The following is a 19,173-nucleotide window of genomic DNA, read 5'->3' as shown; positions in this document are numbered from 1 at the left end:
TTGCTTTTAGTTTAAGCACAACCTTGCTTACACACACCCACCTCTTTCTGCAAAAGTAAGTCTTTTTCTCCTTACACATTATATCCAGAGCAGATACAGGCCATGCTGTGATCACATGCAAGCTTTACCATCTAGAAAGTGTACACATGCACACACAAAGAAATGCAGTGGGATCTAAATCTGCCCTCTTTAACACACCCCAAAATCCTGTTGATCAGATTGAGGCACATAAACACAGCAGTAACTGCACACCAAGCGCCAAACGACACAGGTGTGAGCACAGACAAATGGAATTCATACCTCGTTAGTGACGCAGATGTGTGATAAGGAAAAGTTACGGGGTAACATGAAAGTTAAAGAAGGATCTATCAGTATCATGTGAACAATTAATAAGGTGTCTAGAAATTAATGAAGCTGTAGTCCTCATCACTTTGAAACATGTTAATAGAATCGCTCTACTATAGCAAATGGCATATGCGAAGATTGGTACATTACCGACACAAATGTATCTATTAAACTTCACAAATAAAACAAACCCGTGAGTAATTTGAAAAAAAGTATACATTTGTCTAACACATTATTTCGCAGTTAGCATGTGACTACCTGGAATGCAACTGCACTGCCTCAGAAAGACAGCAGTCTTCCCTTTCCTCTCCTCCCCTCTGCTGCGCCAAGCCCCTCTTGGCTCCCAGCGCGGCAATACAAGCTTTGAATTCTTGGCTTCCTATAATGCCAAGTATAGTTTAAACCAGGCAATGTGACATGCAATTTTTGCTAGCTTAATGAAAATGTTGCTAGTGTGTCACGTGTATAATAGCACACTAAGAGGCTGGGGGGGGAAAGCTTGTTTTCTCCCCACCTCTTATCATACCTTCCGATTTACGCAGATGGATTTTTCTGGATTATAGGATTTTTGTTTCCTATGCCTTAGTTAGTATCTTTACTAATTTATAGCAACTCTCAAATTTAAGGAAATTATCAAGCATATCTTTAATTCCATTTTTCCCTTTAAACTTTGTGTTGGAGGTTGTGGATTTGGAATCAAATTAACCCATGCCTTTTGTTCTGCAGTAATTGTCTCTGTGTACACTTTGCTTCTCAGTTCTAGTGGAGGAAGTCTACCTTCTTCCATTTCAAGGTATCTGAAATGGTTTTCTACTCTTCTATCTTTGAGCAGCTTACAAATAACAATAGCTTGTTATTCTAATCTATGTGCACAGTCTTACCCTCAGCCAAAGATGAGGTAATGTTCAGTCAATTGAAGGTAACCTCTGGATTTCTAATCAGTGAAGGACAGCAAAAAAAATCTTGGATGTGAGAACACGGAATATTTTCCGGCTCTGGAGGGGGTCTGAAATACATGATCCAAGATGAACTGCAACTGTAGGAAAAAGATTAAACAGAGGAGAGGAAAATGATCTTCTTGCCAATAGATGAAGTTAGGAGTAAAGTCTACTCTAGTCCATCTAAAATGTCATCAATATTTGTTTAAGCAAGCAAATATTGGCATAACTTCATGAAGCAAGGAGGCCTGGGGGCATGGGGGGAAATGTTAGAATAAAACCATGTGAAAGATTTGCCAGTCCATTTGGCAAGAGCAGATGTCTGGGGGAAAAAAAAAAAAAAAAAATCTCCTGATCATCATAGAATTTTAGCCTTTGCATCGATTTGAATTCAAAGGGAAGAGGCAGAAATAGCTATACCAGCAAATCCAGAATGAACCTGAAGACATGAATGTATCACTGGAGGGAAATGCATATTGCAGTGACTGCCTTCACTGGAAACAATTCTAGTTAGGTTAAAAGAGTTACAGGTGGCGACTAATAAGCATCGGATGCAGGACCTTCATGGTCACCATGGGCTAGTATTTAACCTGACAGCAGCTCTAGTATTCAATAGTGTTCACCCACAAGCCACATATAAGACTTCCAGATTTAGTATAATTATTTTTCCTTTTTTTTTTTTTTTTTTAAATTAAGCCAAATTTTCACGCAAGGAAAAAATCCACATTAGGTGAAAGCAGTCTCTCCCCCTTACAAGCCTCTCCCTGCTCTTTGCATCTTCAAACACTAGCAGAATCATACCAGGACGTAACAGTCTGCTTCCCAGTGCTGCTGCTGGCACAGTGCACTTCCAATCTTTCCTTAACACAGAGCTGCAAACACCTGGAACAATAAAAAGCAATAAAATATGATGAGAAACAGAGTGGCAGTGCCTTAATGATGTATTAACTCTGACACACATTGTGACATTGCAAGCAAGGCCCTGTCAGTTCCCCATCCGCTGCAAGGCACAGGTCTTGTCCATACAGAGTGAAATTCTGGGGTGGGTCTCAAAGTCACACTTTCAAAGAAAAACAAAATGCTGATATATCACAGTGAGGCTGAACGTGCCTTGAATTAAGCAACCAGGAAGTGTTCAGCGGCCAGAATGCCAAAGTAACCTCAGAAGCACAGACTACATTAGCAACCTTGCACTTCCTCAGGAGGCAAAGATGGGATTGCACCCATTTGGGGATAAGCTCAGAGGTCAGTTTTTTTGCTCTGGAGATACACTGGCTAGTGCTGCTGTGTCACAGTTTACCACTTCCCTGACCTAAGTGCTTGAAAAGGGATTTTTAAAAGCTACATGTTAATCCAAAACTGCATCATGACAAAAAAATGAGATGATTAATCTGCATCAGGGCTTGCTCACTGTGCGTTTCTGTTCCTCCGGACGAGGTGAGGACCTGGGAGACACGTGGATAGCCTGAAACCCTACTTTATGGGATTTCACAGCATCTTCCTGCAGAGGAGGTGACAGAAGAGAAGAAAGGAAGACTATCATGGGAACCCTTCTTCATTTGTCAAATACTTCTCTACTTTTTGGAGAACACAGGTTTTGTTGCCTCCCACAGAAGTGCTCCAAAAGCCACCTTTTGTTCTTCAAAGTTATTGCTCTGTATATTGTTTTCCTTAAAAAAAAAAAAAAAAAAAAAAAATCCCAAACTTCAGTATAACCTGCACTCTTGGCCTAGGTTCAAGAACCTGTAGGCAGGATTGCACATTACACAGGACAAAACTAGTGTGCACACGCTACCCAAAGAAGTGTAATCGCAGTAAACTTTCTCACTTCTGTATGAAATTCAGATATGCAAGTAGGTCTGGGCATATTTAAAATAAATAAGCAAGCAAATTTTCCTTGAGCATGACCACAGTATAAAGTCCAAAATTGCCATCACACCACAGTTACACAACAGAGTCGTTACAGTTGCAGAATGGAGGCAAAGATTGCATACAAGAATCATACAAGATACATGAAATAATTAACTTGATACAGGGTTTCTAATAAGGGCTGGAAAAAGTTTTCAAAGTCTGACTGTAGCACTAAAATGCATCTGCATGTTTTTCCAGAAACAATGTAAAAGTCTTAGAGAATGAAAAGTTAGCACAAAAGCAGTTCCTTTCAAAAGCATGCCCTCTTGCAGTTGCTGTCAAGAGCAGGCTGCTAGATCACAGAAAGATCAATAATTTCCAATTTTTTAAAAATAAATAAATAGAAGGATGGATGGTTTGCTCTATCAAGACAGCCTTCCAGTGGGTATCCTCATCTCCTGCCCAAAAGCATCATACATCATTTTGCTACCAATAATATATCTGAGCTATTAAAGATAGCTATGTAGTGTCATATAAGTGCATCACAGAAGAGAAAAAAAGAGCAAGGCCCATATTAAAGGAAAGTTTGCTTCTGCTATGTATATGATGGCTGCTGAAAAGGGAACGGTCCTTCAATTTGTCTAACAGAGCTGGAGCATAGTAATCACATTAGAGCCCTTTTCACATAACATAGAAAGGCCAAGGACAGTTAGTGTCCTAGTTAAAATATTTTTTCTTAAAAAAAAAAAAAAAATCCCATTGCAAAATATTTTAAAAGCCTATTGTAGAGGCACTGAAGTGCCATAGGCTTACCAAGGGAGATTTTTCAGGCTTGGGAAATTTCATGGAACAGGCAGTTTCCTTATCAAATTATAACTGAAGATCTTAAATGCTTTTCCACATTTCAATGTCTCTTTCAAAGTGAAACGGTCAAAACTGCTTGATGAACCACAACTGAGAAGCAAAGGTGAGAGAGGAAAAAAAAGAGCAATTTCAAGTTCATGCTTTGATTAATACTGACAGAGAAAAAAAATCGTTTCTGTTCCAGACTGGGTGCCAGTGGATGGCAATTTCTCAGTGCCTCATTTCCCTCCGCTCTTACACGACAGCAAACAGTTCAGCTATTAGCACAAATGAAGAGCGCTTTGTGCTGCACTCTAGCACCTTGGGTAGAAAGTATGAGGCAAACACTAAGCAGTAACGCTATTAAAATAAGGGAGAATAGGGAAAGGTCATACTAGTTTACAGGCAGGGTAAAAAGTTCAGATTGTAATATTGACAGAAAGTTTATAAAATTCTTTCCATTCTTTATGTGCCAGCATCAGGAGGCTGCTGAAGGACAGGCTAAGAGTACAGAGTAGAAGATTTTTTTATTATTTTGTTTTTAAAGCACTTTGAGACTTGCTTTGGAGACTAAATATTGGCTTATGTTCCAGCAAAGACAACTTCCTGCAAGTGATTCATTACTTCTAATCCACAACCCATTACAGAGCAGCACTCTGTCAGATTCTTGATTTCTCTTGGGACACCAGTACAATGTGAAAAGCTTAATAGGAGCTAAGAGCATTCATACCAGTTACAGCATCAGGCAGCTGAATTCATCTTACTGGAAAAATTTTTTATTTTCTTTTAGTCAGAGGAGGTGCAGGTTTCTATGAAATTGTCTTTAGAGTAAGACACATCACAAGGATGTCATCAATGCAATAATCTCAATTCAAGCAAAGATAAATCACTTGAGCCAGATTCCAGTACTTGTCTCAGGCCCTGGGTGCTAATCTTGATTACTAGGACAGCTCTACAGCACTATGCTAAGGCAAGGCTTGATCTCCAGGCTGCCTAATACTTCCTGAAGAACAGAATTTCCATCCCTGATGACTAGCGATATGGACTCCTCCTCTGGGACAAATGGAGAGAAAAGAAGCCAGGTGCTTAGGTTACATTTCTTTATCTCCAGCTGTTCTGCACTACAATTTATCTTGAGCAGATCACTTAGGCTTTGTGCTCTACACACTTCCACACAGTGATCGTGTATGAGGGGAGAGCCCATCAATAATAGCAGAACACTTGTTTTGTCCCCCATCCAGGAAGTTGAAGTATTGTGTGAAGAATTTAAGAGCCATCACAAACCTTTGGGATAGCGCTAAGTAACTATCAAGAGTAACCAATGCAAGTTCAGAAAAAATATTTCCCTTAACCAGTTAGGCCATTAGTTTTACTTAAGAAAGAGGAGCAGACACAAAAATAATTCAGTTCTGTTAGCTTAATGGAAATTTGAAAAATCTGAGGGAAGAAAATGAAAATCATCCATGAGTGGTTGTCTCCCTCTCTGTGGGGAAGAGAAATAAGAATCAGTTTAGCTGAAATGAGCTGGCATAACATCACTAAACAAGTTTGGCCTTTGCAGTTCTTATTCCCAAATACTTCTAACTGAGGTCCTGTAACAAGACCTCTTTCTCATCAAGGGACCTACCATTAGGACCCCCATGAGAGTCTTGAAATACAGGAACACTATTATCTTCATTTTCAAATGGAGAATAAAGGTAAGCTGAGGCTCAGTGGTTTCCCCAAGGTCAGAGCCAATGACTGGTAACTGAACCCAGGTTTCAAGTCACAAGCTACCGACTTTGCACTGCTCTGTTCTTTCTCTATTTACTTTGCCAAAGGGCCTCTGTGTCACTGAAAACTGCCTCCTTGGTTTACATATTCACTGATGAAGAAGAAAAGAATCCATAAATTATTCTAAAGGTACCAGGATAAGAAGCACCCTCCCACCTCTGCACGGCTGTTCTCGCCTGAAACAGCACAAGCCTTGATTCCCATAAGTAAGAGCAGAATCAGGCCCACAAAATTTTAGTTTGATTATGAGGAAATAAGTCTGGAGGCAAAACCAAACAAAGCCTACACCGACTTGTTTTCTCTTCAGCCTTTCATTAAGTTTCTAAACATGTTAATCTCAATCTGCAAGCTGCTATTTATCAAAACCCTGAATAACAGAGTGCTTCGATTGCAGACTGCATGCAGCCCACACCACCACCTAGATAATCCAACAGTTTTATCAGGAGGAACTAGTGTCTTACAGAGCTTTAATAATTTGTCTGGAATTTAACTTACTTCCATTCTTTCTTTCCATAACCTTTCATATATTCCCCTGACATTGGATGTTTAGTGCTCCTGTAAACACAGGAAACATTTTTAGCACTTAGCTCAAGATCTCTAAAGTCCCTTTCCTGGTTTCTACGATACATTTTGACACCTGAACTAGGACAAATCTACCTAAACTGCCAGCACATAAGTCAAGTCTGTTTTAATTCCTCCTTATAAGTCATTGCCAACCTGCGCCCAGACACAGACACTCTAGATTAAAAATGCTCCATTTCTTTACTTGATTTTGAAACTTTAAAAGGTGAGCAAGTCACTCAAAGATTTATGCATGGAGAAAGCCACGCAAACACGAGACACTTCATAAACCTTCTCTCGCTCACTCTCATACAAGGTTGAAGGGCCTGCCGCAGTCTAGACCCCAAGCCTTGCCTCAAGAAAAAAATTCAAAGACATTTTTATATAGTATTTCTTAGCATTCTCCTGTTCACACCTTGATTGTTGCCAGGCTCAAGGGTTTTTTTCCTCCATGGATCACTGGCCCTACTGTTCAAATATAGGACTAGGTTTCAAGTAGTGAGATACGCATTTCTTTCATAATTCTCTCCGGATCGTATTTTCAATCCCTTTCCCTATAGCAACAAATGATGGGTATTGGGGGTGGGTGGGATGGGTGTTGTTTTTTTTGTTTTAATGAAAGGTGAGATTTCCAGGTAATAATATGATTTAAGGAGTCCAAGATTTAACAAAGCAAGGCAGTAAATATAATGGACTTCTGATAAGTTTGTATGTGTACTCAACATGGCCAGTAGTTTAAACTTCTCATCCCCATCAAGTTTTTAAGATCTGGCTGTAGGACAGAATATTTCTGTTCTTCCCAAACTAGCTGTTTGTCTGAAAATAAACTATTAGTCTGGGAGAAATGCCCATGGTAACACTCCTCTAAAAAGCCTCAGTGCCTCTGCGTCTCCACTTTTGGTGGAGTTTTTGTTACCTTAATTTGCGTTTTCCAGCATAAAATGATTAATATAGCACTTCCAGTAGCAGTAATCACAGCAGAGCTCTAGGTAAACTAGACAGGTTAAGGTCCAGGAACATAGTAACAAATTACATCCTGATGCAAACTGCAGTCCTGTTTACTTAAAGGAGTTTCCCCCCTACCCCGGCAAGAACATATATTTAGGTATTATTCAGATAAAGCACTATTAAGGGCAAACCTGTTTTTCTTGATCATATTAACAGCTTTTTGTAATGCTTATTTTTCCAGAGTAGAAGGATGAATTGAAAGCCAGGGGCTGTGAGTCCTTTTCAAGATCCACTATTAGGCTACTATGAAACCCCAAGTCTCTTTTTCCAGGAGTGATATGGTTAAAATAATATTTATTCTTCATAAAAGCACCTTGCTGAAAATCTCCACACAAGAACTAATAACAAGCACTAAATCCTAAACTATAGATTAGCATTGTTTTTGCAGTGTGCATGTAGCTACTGCCACGTATCCTGATCCGCTACCAGACCAAAAACCAGATTGAGTTTTGGCATTTACATGCTACAGGATGAGCACATTTGCAAGGGGAACCACAGACCGCCTTATGTTAAGTGGCATTCCCTGCCTCCTCCTTGTACCTCCCGAGCTCTTCATTTTGTTGAGTCTATTTCCAATCAGTGGTTTGAATGTCTTCTTGTAGGTTGCCTGCAACACGGCTTGCTTGCCCATGTCCCAAGTAATCAAAACCCTACAAATAAAATTGCTATTACATTTCAGGTCTGGAGGTCATTGGTCAAAATAGCAAACACCCAGATATATGCGTGGAGCTAAGAAGGAATGAGATGCCATGACTGAGGCAGCCGAATCATCTCCCCAGAATGAGAAAAGAGAAATATCCAGACCTCACTATCCCCTTGCATATTTGCCTGCACTTGTAGCAGCCGATCAGTGAAACAGGTTTGAGAGCGCTGAAGTTTTGACACACAGCTTTTCTAAACGTGGCAAATCTTGCTCCTATATAACTGCACACCTCCCAGTGTGAGACCAAGGAAAAGGGGAGAAACTTCTGCCCCGATCCCTCCAACACTCTTTTAAACCTCTCAGGCCTTGTAGTGTAACTGGCAGAGAGAGGCAGGATGCGCAGCAGCAGGCTGTGAGCTGTGGGAGAAGGTGGTGCATTCACATCTGTGCAATGGCACTAGGCAAATCAGCACATTTAAACATCGCATCCAAACTACCAAACATGAGCAGATGCATTTTATTCTTTTAATACCTAACTTATTTGCTTCCTGGTGTTCTATTATTTGCTGAAGACAGCTGGAGACATAAATTACCTTTTTTCCTTCAGCCAAAATAAATAAATATTTATGGCTAATTAGGACTTCCCTTTCTTGGTTGTGAGTGTTCACCTGGCTGAACTGCTGCGATAACGGGCAACACGGCGAGGCTGAGCCAAGCAAGGCAAGCAGCCGTATGTCCACGAAATGGGTAGCAACCGCTGTGCCTCTAACCACAGGAGGAAACCAGTAAACACACAAACTTCATAGCAACACCAGCCTCCATCTGCACAGTCATTAAGGGCAAGGGACACCCCTCCTGCCCCATATCACGGCTCTGCGGGTCAGAGCTGCAAAGACAGCTTCAGCACTCACTACTAGGGGTCTCGGGACAGACTTCCAGGGGCTTATGGCAAGAGGATCAAGAAACAGCCCTTTGGGATCTGGAGGCCAGAAACACATATTGGTTGTGCCTGCCTAGTTTTGGAGCCCTAGTGTATATAACCGGCATGAAGGCAGTGGTGAATATCACCATCTGAATGTGCACTGGTGGTATTTCACAGTATAATTCATATACTGCTGCACAGAAGCACAAATCCTCTGCTCAGACCTGCACAGAGATGCAACACACAGCGCAATTCATGCATAGCTTTGCCTCAAAATTATTTTTAAATAAAAGGAACCCACAAAAAAAGTACTTTATGCCAAATATCTCCCATTGTTAGCAGCTACAGAGCCAAGGGCTTGAGTTTTGTACAAGGATTTCATTAAGATGTATATCCCAGTATAGCAGCACTGCTATACAGCAATTCAAAACCAAGTTACCACAAGTTATTCTGCTGAATACAGCAACAGAGGATGCCTGCATTTTGTCAGACCCACATTCCCAGTCTCAGCCGCTGTAAGAATTTTAGTTAAACCACGTTAAACCACTCTTAGTGGCAAATTTTTCAAAAATAGCTACAGTACTAGTCAAAGGGGAAGTAATAACATGAATAATGTAAATGCTGACTTGCTGAAATCCCTTCCCATATTTCAAACAAAATAATACCAGTGATTTTGAAAGCAGCATAAACCTTATAGAAAACTGGACATCTAGTGGCACTGCATGGGAATTGCGGCACAGAGGAGAGGTGATGTCTCCTCAAACCCTCTTCCATGAAGACTGTGACAAAGTATAGGAATAACAGTGACAGCACATAAGAGTCCTCCAAAATCCTGACACATGGCAAAATTTTATTCCAGGAGTTCATGCAACAATTATCCTTTCTAAATAATTTAAAAAACCCACCACCAAGTGATCAGGCAGGTATTCTACTTGATGGGTTTTTCTTTTATCACACACTTGCTCTTTGCTTCCCTTTTGTCCCCACAAAACAGTCAAAAGGTTTACATTATGCCATCCTGCTACATCTGAATTATGGATTCCCACTTCGAAATACCATGGTTTTGCCATTATTTGTAGTAAGTTAAAGCAGAGAGCTCTGGTGTTGGGGAAAAAGAAAAGCCTTGTTTACCTACACTATCCCCTACATATCCTAGTATTTGATCCCAGACTACTTTTGTTTATTCAGCATTACCAGCAGCTATGGGCAGATCCCCTGCTAGCTCAGCTCTTTTCAGTATGAAACCGTGAACAGGTTCCTGCAAGTAAAATGCTCCATACTGATAGATAATCTCATGCTAAGAGTTAGTCTTTAACACAGGAAAGCTTATTTCTGAGCTGGAAATGGGCCCAATACAAATGCGGTAGAGTCAATGGAGAAAAAAATAAAAGATGCTGAGGTTTCCATTTTTTTTTTGTCATCAGTCCTTAATAACACTTTGCATTTAAGTTTGGATTATATGTTACACATTGAGGAAATGTATTTCATGCTTGAGAAACTGCATACTAGCAAATCCCACCATAGTGATGAACAAATAAGGAGAAAACAGTAAAGCCCACAGATCAGTCAGGTTACTTCAGTACAGACTGCAACCAAAACCATCACAATTCATAAGTGTTTAATTTCTCCCTCTGTACTAGCATTGAATAGAATTTCAGTACCTTCTAGCATTTAATAACTTCCTTTGAAGGAAAGCTGAAGGGGGAAGAATTTTCACAACAGTGAGCTGTCTGTACAGTTGAGTCAGATTTCAGTCAAGCAAACCTTTTTTAATTTGACATTCTTAAAAGACATCAAGCAAAATGGCTTTCAAATGATGAATGAGAAATCCAGTCATGCATTGGCTATGCTCAATAACCTGGAGATACCAGATTTTAAAAAAAAAAAAAAAAAAAAAAGACTACTTTAAATTTAATTTCTCTTTAAATGAACATTGCAATTGCACAGTTCCAGGATACATATTTACTTTAAAAGTTGAAGTATTTCTACAAAAGCTCCCAGGTAATACTTCATTTCTCATAGCTGCAGACTGAGACAAGCAAACAGATGAGTTTGTTACACATCTTCTCACATCAAACATCTCTGCTCTGTCACAGGCATTTGTCAATGCTTGAGGTCTTTTACTTTCTAAAACATTGCCACCTTCAGGTTTTCTATGGAGCCTGCTGATACTTATGGTGCTGGTGGCAAAAACGGGGGGTTGAAAAGGAAATTTGTTTGAGGGCTTAGTGCTACCAGTAAAAGCCACCAACTTGCTATCAAAGGGGGGGAGTTTTGTGGGTTCATTAAGCAAGTTTCCTCAATGCATCTCCTAGTAACTAGCCACCCATGTGGCAAAACAAGCCTGCATCACAGTACTCTCCTTTCCCCCTAAGTGGTTTCACCGGCCTTTCACACAGCAAGGGGAGAAGGGGAAAAAATGTTGCATTTTCCCTGAGCTGAAGGCCAAATTGCAAGCTTTGTTTACCTGGCATTATAACACACTTTCTGGCAGGCTTTTGGATTTCTGACCAGCTTTTAAGTGGCAGATAACAGCACACACAAGCGTAGCTCTGAGCCCATTCACATCCGGCTCCGGGGACCCAAAATTTTGGCTTCAGCCACAAAGGGGCTCGAGGCCAGTGGGTCACCTCAGACAATGCTCAGGTTCTGGGAGGCACATGAGCTCCCCGCTGGCGATCCCCACCAGCAGCTTGTGTTGTATTCCTGCCAGTAACTCTGACTTTCTGCATGCTCAGAGCCAGTTTATGCCTCAGTTTCCCCATCTGAGGGATTAGGGTAGCAGGGTTTTGCCAAACACAGCAGCGAGGAGATAACAAGCACTGCACACACAGACCAGGTGCGGCACAATTCCCTCCCACCTTTTTTAGCCACATACAAGGTGATTGAATTTAGCTGAGTTTGAATGAGTTACATGAATACAGGGCTGGTGTAGAGCAGTGATGAATCATCTTTTCCTCCATGCTTATTCTTTGCACAATAATGTATTGCAGACCTCTAATTCCTCTGCTAAACATCCATAATCTTTTGACAGCTGAAGAGTCTCCAGGGATTTCATATTTGAATCAGGGCAACAGACAGAGACAGGTCAGTTAAAGCAGACTTCAGTAGATCAGAGTTACAAAATGTAAAGACTTCTATTTTAACCAAACTGTGCATTTTAACATGGAAGTGGTTTACATCACTCCAACAAATTACCATAAATCACTCTTAACAAGATCATTTTGTTAGGGGCTCATGAAAAGACCATAAAGATATACTCTCTTTTTTCCCCAGTTTTAAAACAAAAGAGGGCACCTCACCCTAAAGCAAGATGTGCCTCCCTCTGGCAGGCTTGCAGACAGAAAAACCTCCGCGCAGACACTGAAACCCCTATAGAAGTGCTGGGGAGTACACTAACAGATCCCTCCATAGCTCCCCATGTGCTGGCTTGGGGTCCCCCTGCTAGATTCAGGGGTGTCAAGGGCCTCCCTTGCCATGCCTGGCACAAGGTGGCTGATTCCTCTTCAAGGATCCAGAGGCGAAGATGAAGGCAGCAATTCTCCTGCACAGCCTCAGGGTCTGCCTCATGCCCAGATTTGGCAAAGCATGAGAGGTCTCATTATCTAATACTTTGTAAAATCTCACTATTTTCCTGGAAATTATTTGGCTGAAGTCGACAAAAAAACCCACAAACACATTTCCCTTCCCTCTGGAGAGGTACCTCACCATACAGAGCCTCTGCTCTTTCCTACACATCAGAAACCAAGTAAAGCAAAATACATATATATGCCATCTGCTTTTCCTGGATCTCCTCTGCCCTGAGCCCCTCCATCTCTCTGCATCCTTACCTGCTTCTCTTGACAGACACCCACCAAGGCTCTCCAGAAGGCATCACTACTGCCCAGGTCAGCAGGCAAGGGACACCCCTCCCCAACCCTCACCCCTCTCCAGGAAACCCACCCAGGTGCTTATCCCACTCCTCTTAAACTCCCTGCTTCTGCCCTCTCCTGCAAGTAAACAAGCCAGCTCCTCTCTCTACAGGCAACACCTGTAGTTTGTCCTGCTTCTCTCCACCTCCTGCCCACCCCTTGCTCCCCACATGGCTCCCTTTGGCCGGCAGCATCCCGCAGGGCTCACAGACGCAGCCCTGGGCTATCCCAAAGAGTCAGCAAGCTGGCGGCACTGTCATAATATGAAGTCTGAGCGGGGTTTTGGGAGGCTTTTATCAATTTCAGCATGGGAATATCGAGTTTCATCACACGTCTGATGTTACATGGCATTCACATCATGTGGAAAGGACTGGTTTGAGTACATCAATCACCCCAGAGAAAGAGAAAACAAAAGAGGAAAAGTATACACCAGCGATCCTTTCTCACCAAGCGGAATAGCTAAACTTGTCTTCAGCAATCAATCAAGGCTCCAGCAAAACCTGTTCTACCAAAGATAGATGATCTTCTGTGAAAGAACAGATACCTCTGAAAACTTCATTACCATTTGTTAAGGCAAAGAGTTGCCTCTTGACAGTCTCCTTAATGCAGCATAAATTTTAATAAGGCGTGCGCAAATGACCAGCTACAGTGCAGCTCACAGACTGCTGAGCTTTAGGAAAACAATTCCCTATAGCTCCTTTTCACCTCCTGTCCTGGTACTGTTGAAAATCTGTCCTGCTAATCACGCACAGGAGAAACAGCAGCATGCATTTATAGGCTCCAGGTCTGGTTTTAAGTTTACATCCATCATGCTCTTTCTAATAATCACTTGTCTCACATCAGCTGCTACAAAGTCGCTTAGACAATCCAAATCGCTTTTTTAAATCACTAACTGGGTACCCCAAACATTATTAAAAGGGGACAGTATTAAGGTCAGAAGCAATGGATAATTTTTTTCTACAGGTACTTGGTAGGATAAGGAGATAAGGAAAAAAACTCTAGGTCATTCTGTGCTTCTTAGGTCAATACACAGATATCGCAGCCAAGTCATCGAATTAATTTTTAGCATTATATTTGTCTTTTTTTTTTTTTAATCTTGGTGTATTGCATGTTATGGATCACTGTGTAAAAGTTTTGATATAGCTGACATGCTTTTAAATTTTCTACAAATATTGGTACTATACCAACTGTAAAATCAGGACTTGTACTATATTATCAGGCACATTGATTATTAAATTCTGATATCTTGGTACCACTGATAAAGAAACAGCTCACAGTAACATTAATCTGTATGAAGGATACTCAGGCATGTGCAGGCTTTCTTCGTTTGGAAGGAGAGCACAAAAAAACCTAACTTCAAAATGAAAAATAGCTATGCAGGAGTGTGAGTAACAGAAACGTCTCACCTTAGTGCTAAGCGTTTCCCTTGGATTCAGCCTCCACCACTGCCTTACATTAACACTGCCTTACACTAACACAGTTCCTGTTTAACAAACCAAAATAAGGTTCATTGCTTTTAGTCACTGTGCCTTGTAGGACTGCCTGCACCCTGGGAAGATCATGAAGCAGCCTCTGCATGACCACCGAGGTACTAGGAGAAAGTGGCCTCCCAGCACAGCGGGTACGGCTCACGTGGCACACAAATCACCCCAGTTCAGCAGTTCATGCCATTTCAGCATATACAAGGCTCAAACCCGAACAGGTCAGATGCAATCTGGGGTCATGAAAAGCTAAAGATGAGAGAAAGACCCTTGGATGAGATCAGTCCAAAGCACCAAGCAGGTCGTGGGAAAGAGGCAATGGAAGAAGTCCTCACGTTTGCTGTTATCATCTTTTAACAACCTTCCCAGTTCATATTCTGTCTCCTGGCTGTGGTATTGAAAATGAAATCAAAGGCAGGCAACTGAGTACTTTTTGCTCTACATCCATTTATGTTAAACAGAGCATCCCTCACTGGCACAGGAACACACCAAGCTTGTGATCACCCCATTGCAGGAGTCTGGAGAGAGAGGTTGTATTAGGAGCTATTTCACTAACTGCTTCTAGAAAACATAAGCACAGGAAAAATAGTATTTACAGCGAGGAAAGCGAGGTTTAACATTCAGCAGAAGATGCAGGGACTTGGCCTTTTAACCCTTTTTGCAGAGTGCTGTTTCTGTCAAGACAGGTTCAGAAAAAGGGTACAAAATTAATTTCTGAAAAATACACATAAAGACAGAAATAATAAACTAAGCAGAATGAGGATATACATTTTATCCTTGATTATTAAAAAAAAATACCCAGAAAAAGTGGAATATCATTTTAAGACCATTGTTATTGACATGCTCTATTCTGAAGAAGTTTTTCTGAAATCAAAAATAAAGTACATGCATTTTCAGAAAGGAGTCACCTGAAGCATATGCTGCTGAATTTCATTGAAAGTCACACTGAAAATATGTAACATTTGGATTTGTGAGGCTTTTCTTAAACAATTCCTCCAATAATGGTCTAGATCTCTCACAGAACTGAATCATACTTCAATTTTTGTAACTACATCAAGTAACATATTCCCCATTTTCTAAAACTTTCAGTCATTACCATGAGGGAAACTAATATATCAATCTAACAACAAAGAAAAATTTATTCTGTAAGCCCAAATCAGATGGACCATCATATTCTGTACTGAAAGCTTTGTGCATTCAGAGTCCTTTCCAGCTATCTGAAAAAAGGATCAGTTCTTTTCTGCACAAGGAGTAAGATGCAACCCCAAGACCTTGGTTGATGACCTTCTTTCCTTTCAAACTTCTTCCTTGCATCATGGGACCTAGAGAGCTTTCTGAAAATAGAAACAGATTTGTATCCACCCACCCGAGTCCAGGAGCTGGGACTCTCAAACCGGCACTGAGTCTTCTGAGCATGGCACAAACCACAGGAGTGGGTGGTTCAGCTCAGATGTGCCAATACTCCTGAACGGAAAACCTGTTTGGCTGAAGTCCCACCAAGGCACCTCAAAACAGGTCTTAAATGACTGTCGGAGTTTTGATAGCCCTCCACAGAGGCAGGTTTTCAAAGTAAAATTTGAGAGATGCAACAGCATTTGAAGGGAAGCAAAACAATAAAAAGTTTCTTGGGAATGCTGACAAATTAAAGCTACTGAGCAGGTCTTGCACAGCTGTGCTGTGAGTAGAGCTACACTACATGTTACTGTGAAAATATTCATAGTAGATTAACTACCAGAAAAAGAAATAGGTGGTTGCATTTGTTTTAGAGTATTTGCAAATGCCCAAAGTAGGACATTTCTGGCATAATTTTTCAGGCCTCACCGGAAATTATTTTGGTCCACTGAGCCTTTGTGTCTTTTAATGTAGAGATGGGAAAAGAGGTGATTACATAGTCAGTGCCTCTTCAGAAAAGCACATATTTATTCCTTCTTGTGCACTGTCTAGTTTTCAACATACAGACATTGAACTTTGTGTGTTTTCCTTGGGAGATTATTTCTTGACTTCATGCACCTTATCGTCAAGTACTTTCTCCTGCTATTAGTTTTACTAGTCCCTACCTGTACTCTGTGTTGTTATGTCTAGTTACAGATTGTGCTAAATAAATCATATTCTTCCTCAGTGTTTATATCTTTTAAGTATTTGCAGATGATCCTGTTCCCCTATAGCTGCCAGCTAACAAAAGCACACATATTTAACTATTTTATTCTTTCCTTCTGAATTCCCCACAGGCTTTTCATTGCTCTTATCTGAATTCCCTCTGGTTTTCAACAACAGCCTAGTAATGAGGTGTCCTGACAGCGCCCAGCACATTAGGGCTGAAAAGAAAGGAGACCTTACCCTCTCCTAGGACAGGATACCTATGCCTATGCAGTTCAGCAACACACAGGACACTTTTGTTGCTTTGCAAACTCAGGATGAATTTACTACTAATGATCACATCTTGTATTTCTCTTGCCCTCCTGTTTATTTATTTACACCTTCCCAAGACAATTCATCTGGCTAATCTTTTAGAGCCTTCAGCTTACTTCTGACTCTCGTCACTGATTAAACAAAATGATGCACATCTTCTGTTGTGAAGTTGGACGCTGGGAATTTAGAAACTTCCCAGAAGAGCTCTGGACTGGGAGATGGGCATTCTTTGCGCAAGAGGTGGCCTGCCCTCCTCTCTGAGCTAAAGGACAAGGGGCTATCAGAAGCATCAATCTTCATTTGGAAAAATAATCAGGTACAACATCGGCGCAGAAGAGCCTGACCTCCATTCACCTTTCTGCCCTGTGACCATACCACCAGAGGGGAAGTTGTTGCCTCCAGAGCTGTGCCCTAAAATCCATATCAAGAAATGGAAATTCATTTGAATGGTGCAGATGTTTGATGCCCCTTGCGTGTGTGGTGTCAAACAACTCCCCTGGTTGTCCTTCCAAATTACGCTGCAGGCGAGAGCATTGAAATACAAAGGTTACTTACAAGGAGCGCTCACCTTACTTGCATGGGAAGTTTTGGGTATTTATTCCTACACTACAGGTATTTGTGAAATTAGGACATCTGAGATGCAGTACTAGTACCAAAACAAGACAAAACAAAGAGCTGATAATCTTCTGACTTCTCAATGTTTAACTGAGTAACCCCCCCAAACTTTTCTATTGCACTGTGTTGGTGTAAAATGCATATATGTCAGAGGAAAATCATCTATTATAAAGGTAACTCAGCCTGCGTCCTGTCAGTCATGCTTCTGAAGAGTCATTACAAAAATTGGATTATCTCTGTTCCATGCAATACAGTAAGTATGAAGTGCTTCTGCAAATCAAGTTATTAAAAGTGCCCCAACCATTCACCTGATTTGAAATACTTCAGGGGTACTTACCTGCAAAGTCAGCTGGGTATAAAGGTAATCTCTTTGTGCTCACACAGAATATGCTTTACAGTTTTCTGGCTTCTTATATTAATTGAGCAAAACCATTAGCCACTCTTCTTTCTAATCATTGACGTGAGGCCAAAGTCATTCCCACCATTTTCACAGAGGAAAAACAAGAAAACCGTACAGATACAAGGTTGACTGGTCACAGGCAGGAAAACCTACGCAGTACTGTTTCCTCATCGTTTTCCCATGACTTTGAAAAAGCCCACACAAGAGTGCAGAAGGGCGGCTGAGGCACCAGATGCTAGGAGAAGGCATGGCAGGACTAGAGAGAATTGAGGCTCTGGCCCTTGCCTGTGCACCTGCTCTGTGGGAATCTGACAGATACAGTTCCCTTCAGCCGAGCTGAATTTGTCCTTGTCACCCTGTGCGATGAAATCCTCCTGATGCAGGAGCACGCAGGGCATGGGGGAGCACTGCCGTTCCTACCTGCGTAGCCCAGCTATGGCCCCAGGGTCCAAGAACCACAGAAGGGCTGCCACGGGCAGTGGAAGCCACAGTCCTGACTTCACCAGCTCCTGCCAGCTGGCTACAGACAGCAAATCCTCGTGGCCCGAGGTATGTGAGGCAGGATGGCATCAGCTCCAAGCCTCCCATACCAGTAGCCCAAATAAAATGTCCTATACCTCGCAAAGCCCCTGGCAAGCAGGACTGCATGTTGGGACAGTCTGTATAGGAGATGACGGGGTCTATAATGATGCAAATAAGAGACTGACATAAATCACAGGGTGTGCAACAATTTCAAAAGCTTGCAATGAAAAGCCAGGGCCAGCCAGATGGAAGAAGAGCCAAAGCAATGCCAACACTCTATGGAGGAGGGCCTCTCCCACTTGCTTTAAACATTACCCCTGCACCCTCGACAGATTCTTCCCCCCATGCCAAGTTACCCAGCAGTGAGCAGAAGGAGAGGAGGGCTCAGATTCACTCCAGCGAGGGCTGGGGAGCCAGAATATTGTATGGGCGCTGTGGCCTCTAACAGTGGCCTCGTCCTCGCAGCACACCACCTCGCCACAGAGAAATGCACAGCAGGCATGAATAAGGCAGACCGAGAGGCGCTTGTTTGAATTAGCAGCCTTCTGCCCTGTAAAATACACCCCACGGCAATGCTGAAGACCTGGCTGCCTGCTCTTCTGCAGCCAGACCGCCCCCAACAGCTGCCTTCCAATGTAACCCAAAAAAGAACCACCAAACCCCATGCATTTAAATAACACCAGCTCTATAGTATTTATAAAATATTTTCCTTTTGCCAAGCTTACTGCACAGTTGTTAGCACCTATGCTTAACTTCTCCATGTGTCCTTCCTGTAAGGACAAATCTGTGTCCACCCTTTGCCACGGTGCAGAAACCCACTCAAGAGCTTTACCTGCTTGCCCTGCCAGTTGCCACCCCGATGGCTCAGTAACCTCAAGCCTAACGTAGTGCATTACTGAGCAGTTTGCCTTTGCCTCACGGACCCAGCAGGTATCCACGTGCCATTTCAGC

Source organism: Aquila chrysaetos, chromosome 1, assembly GCF_900496995.4.
Source record: "Aquila chrysaetos chrysaetos chromosome 1, bAquChr1.4, whole genome shotgun sequence".
NCBI classification, from domain to species: Eukaryota; Metazoa; Chordata; class Aves; order Accipitriformes; family Accipitridae; genus Aquila; species Aquila chrysaetos.
The sequence above is the reverse complement of the archived record's forward strand: the minus strand, read 5'-3'. Positions refer to the sequence as shown.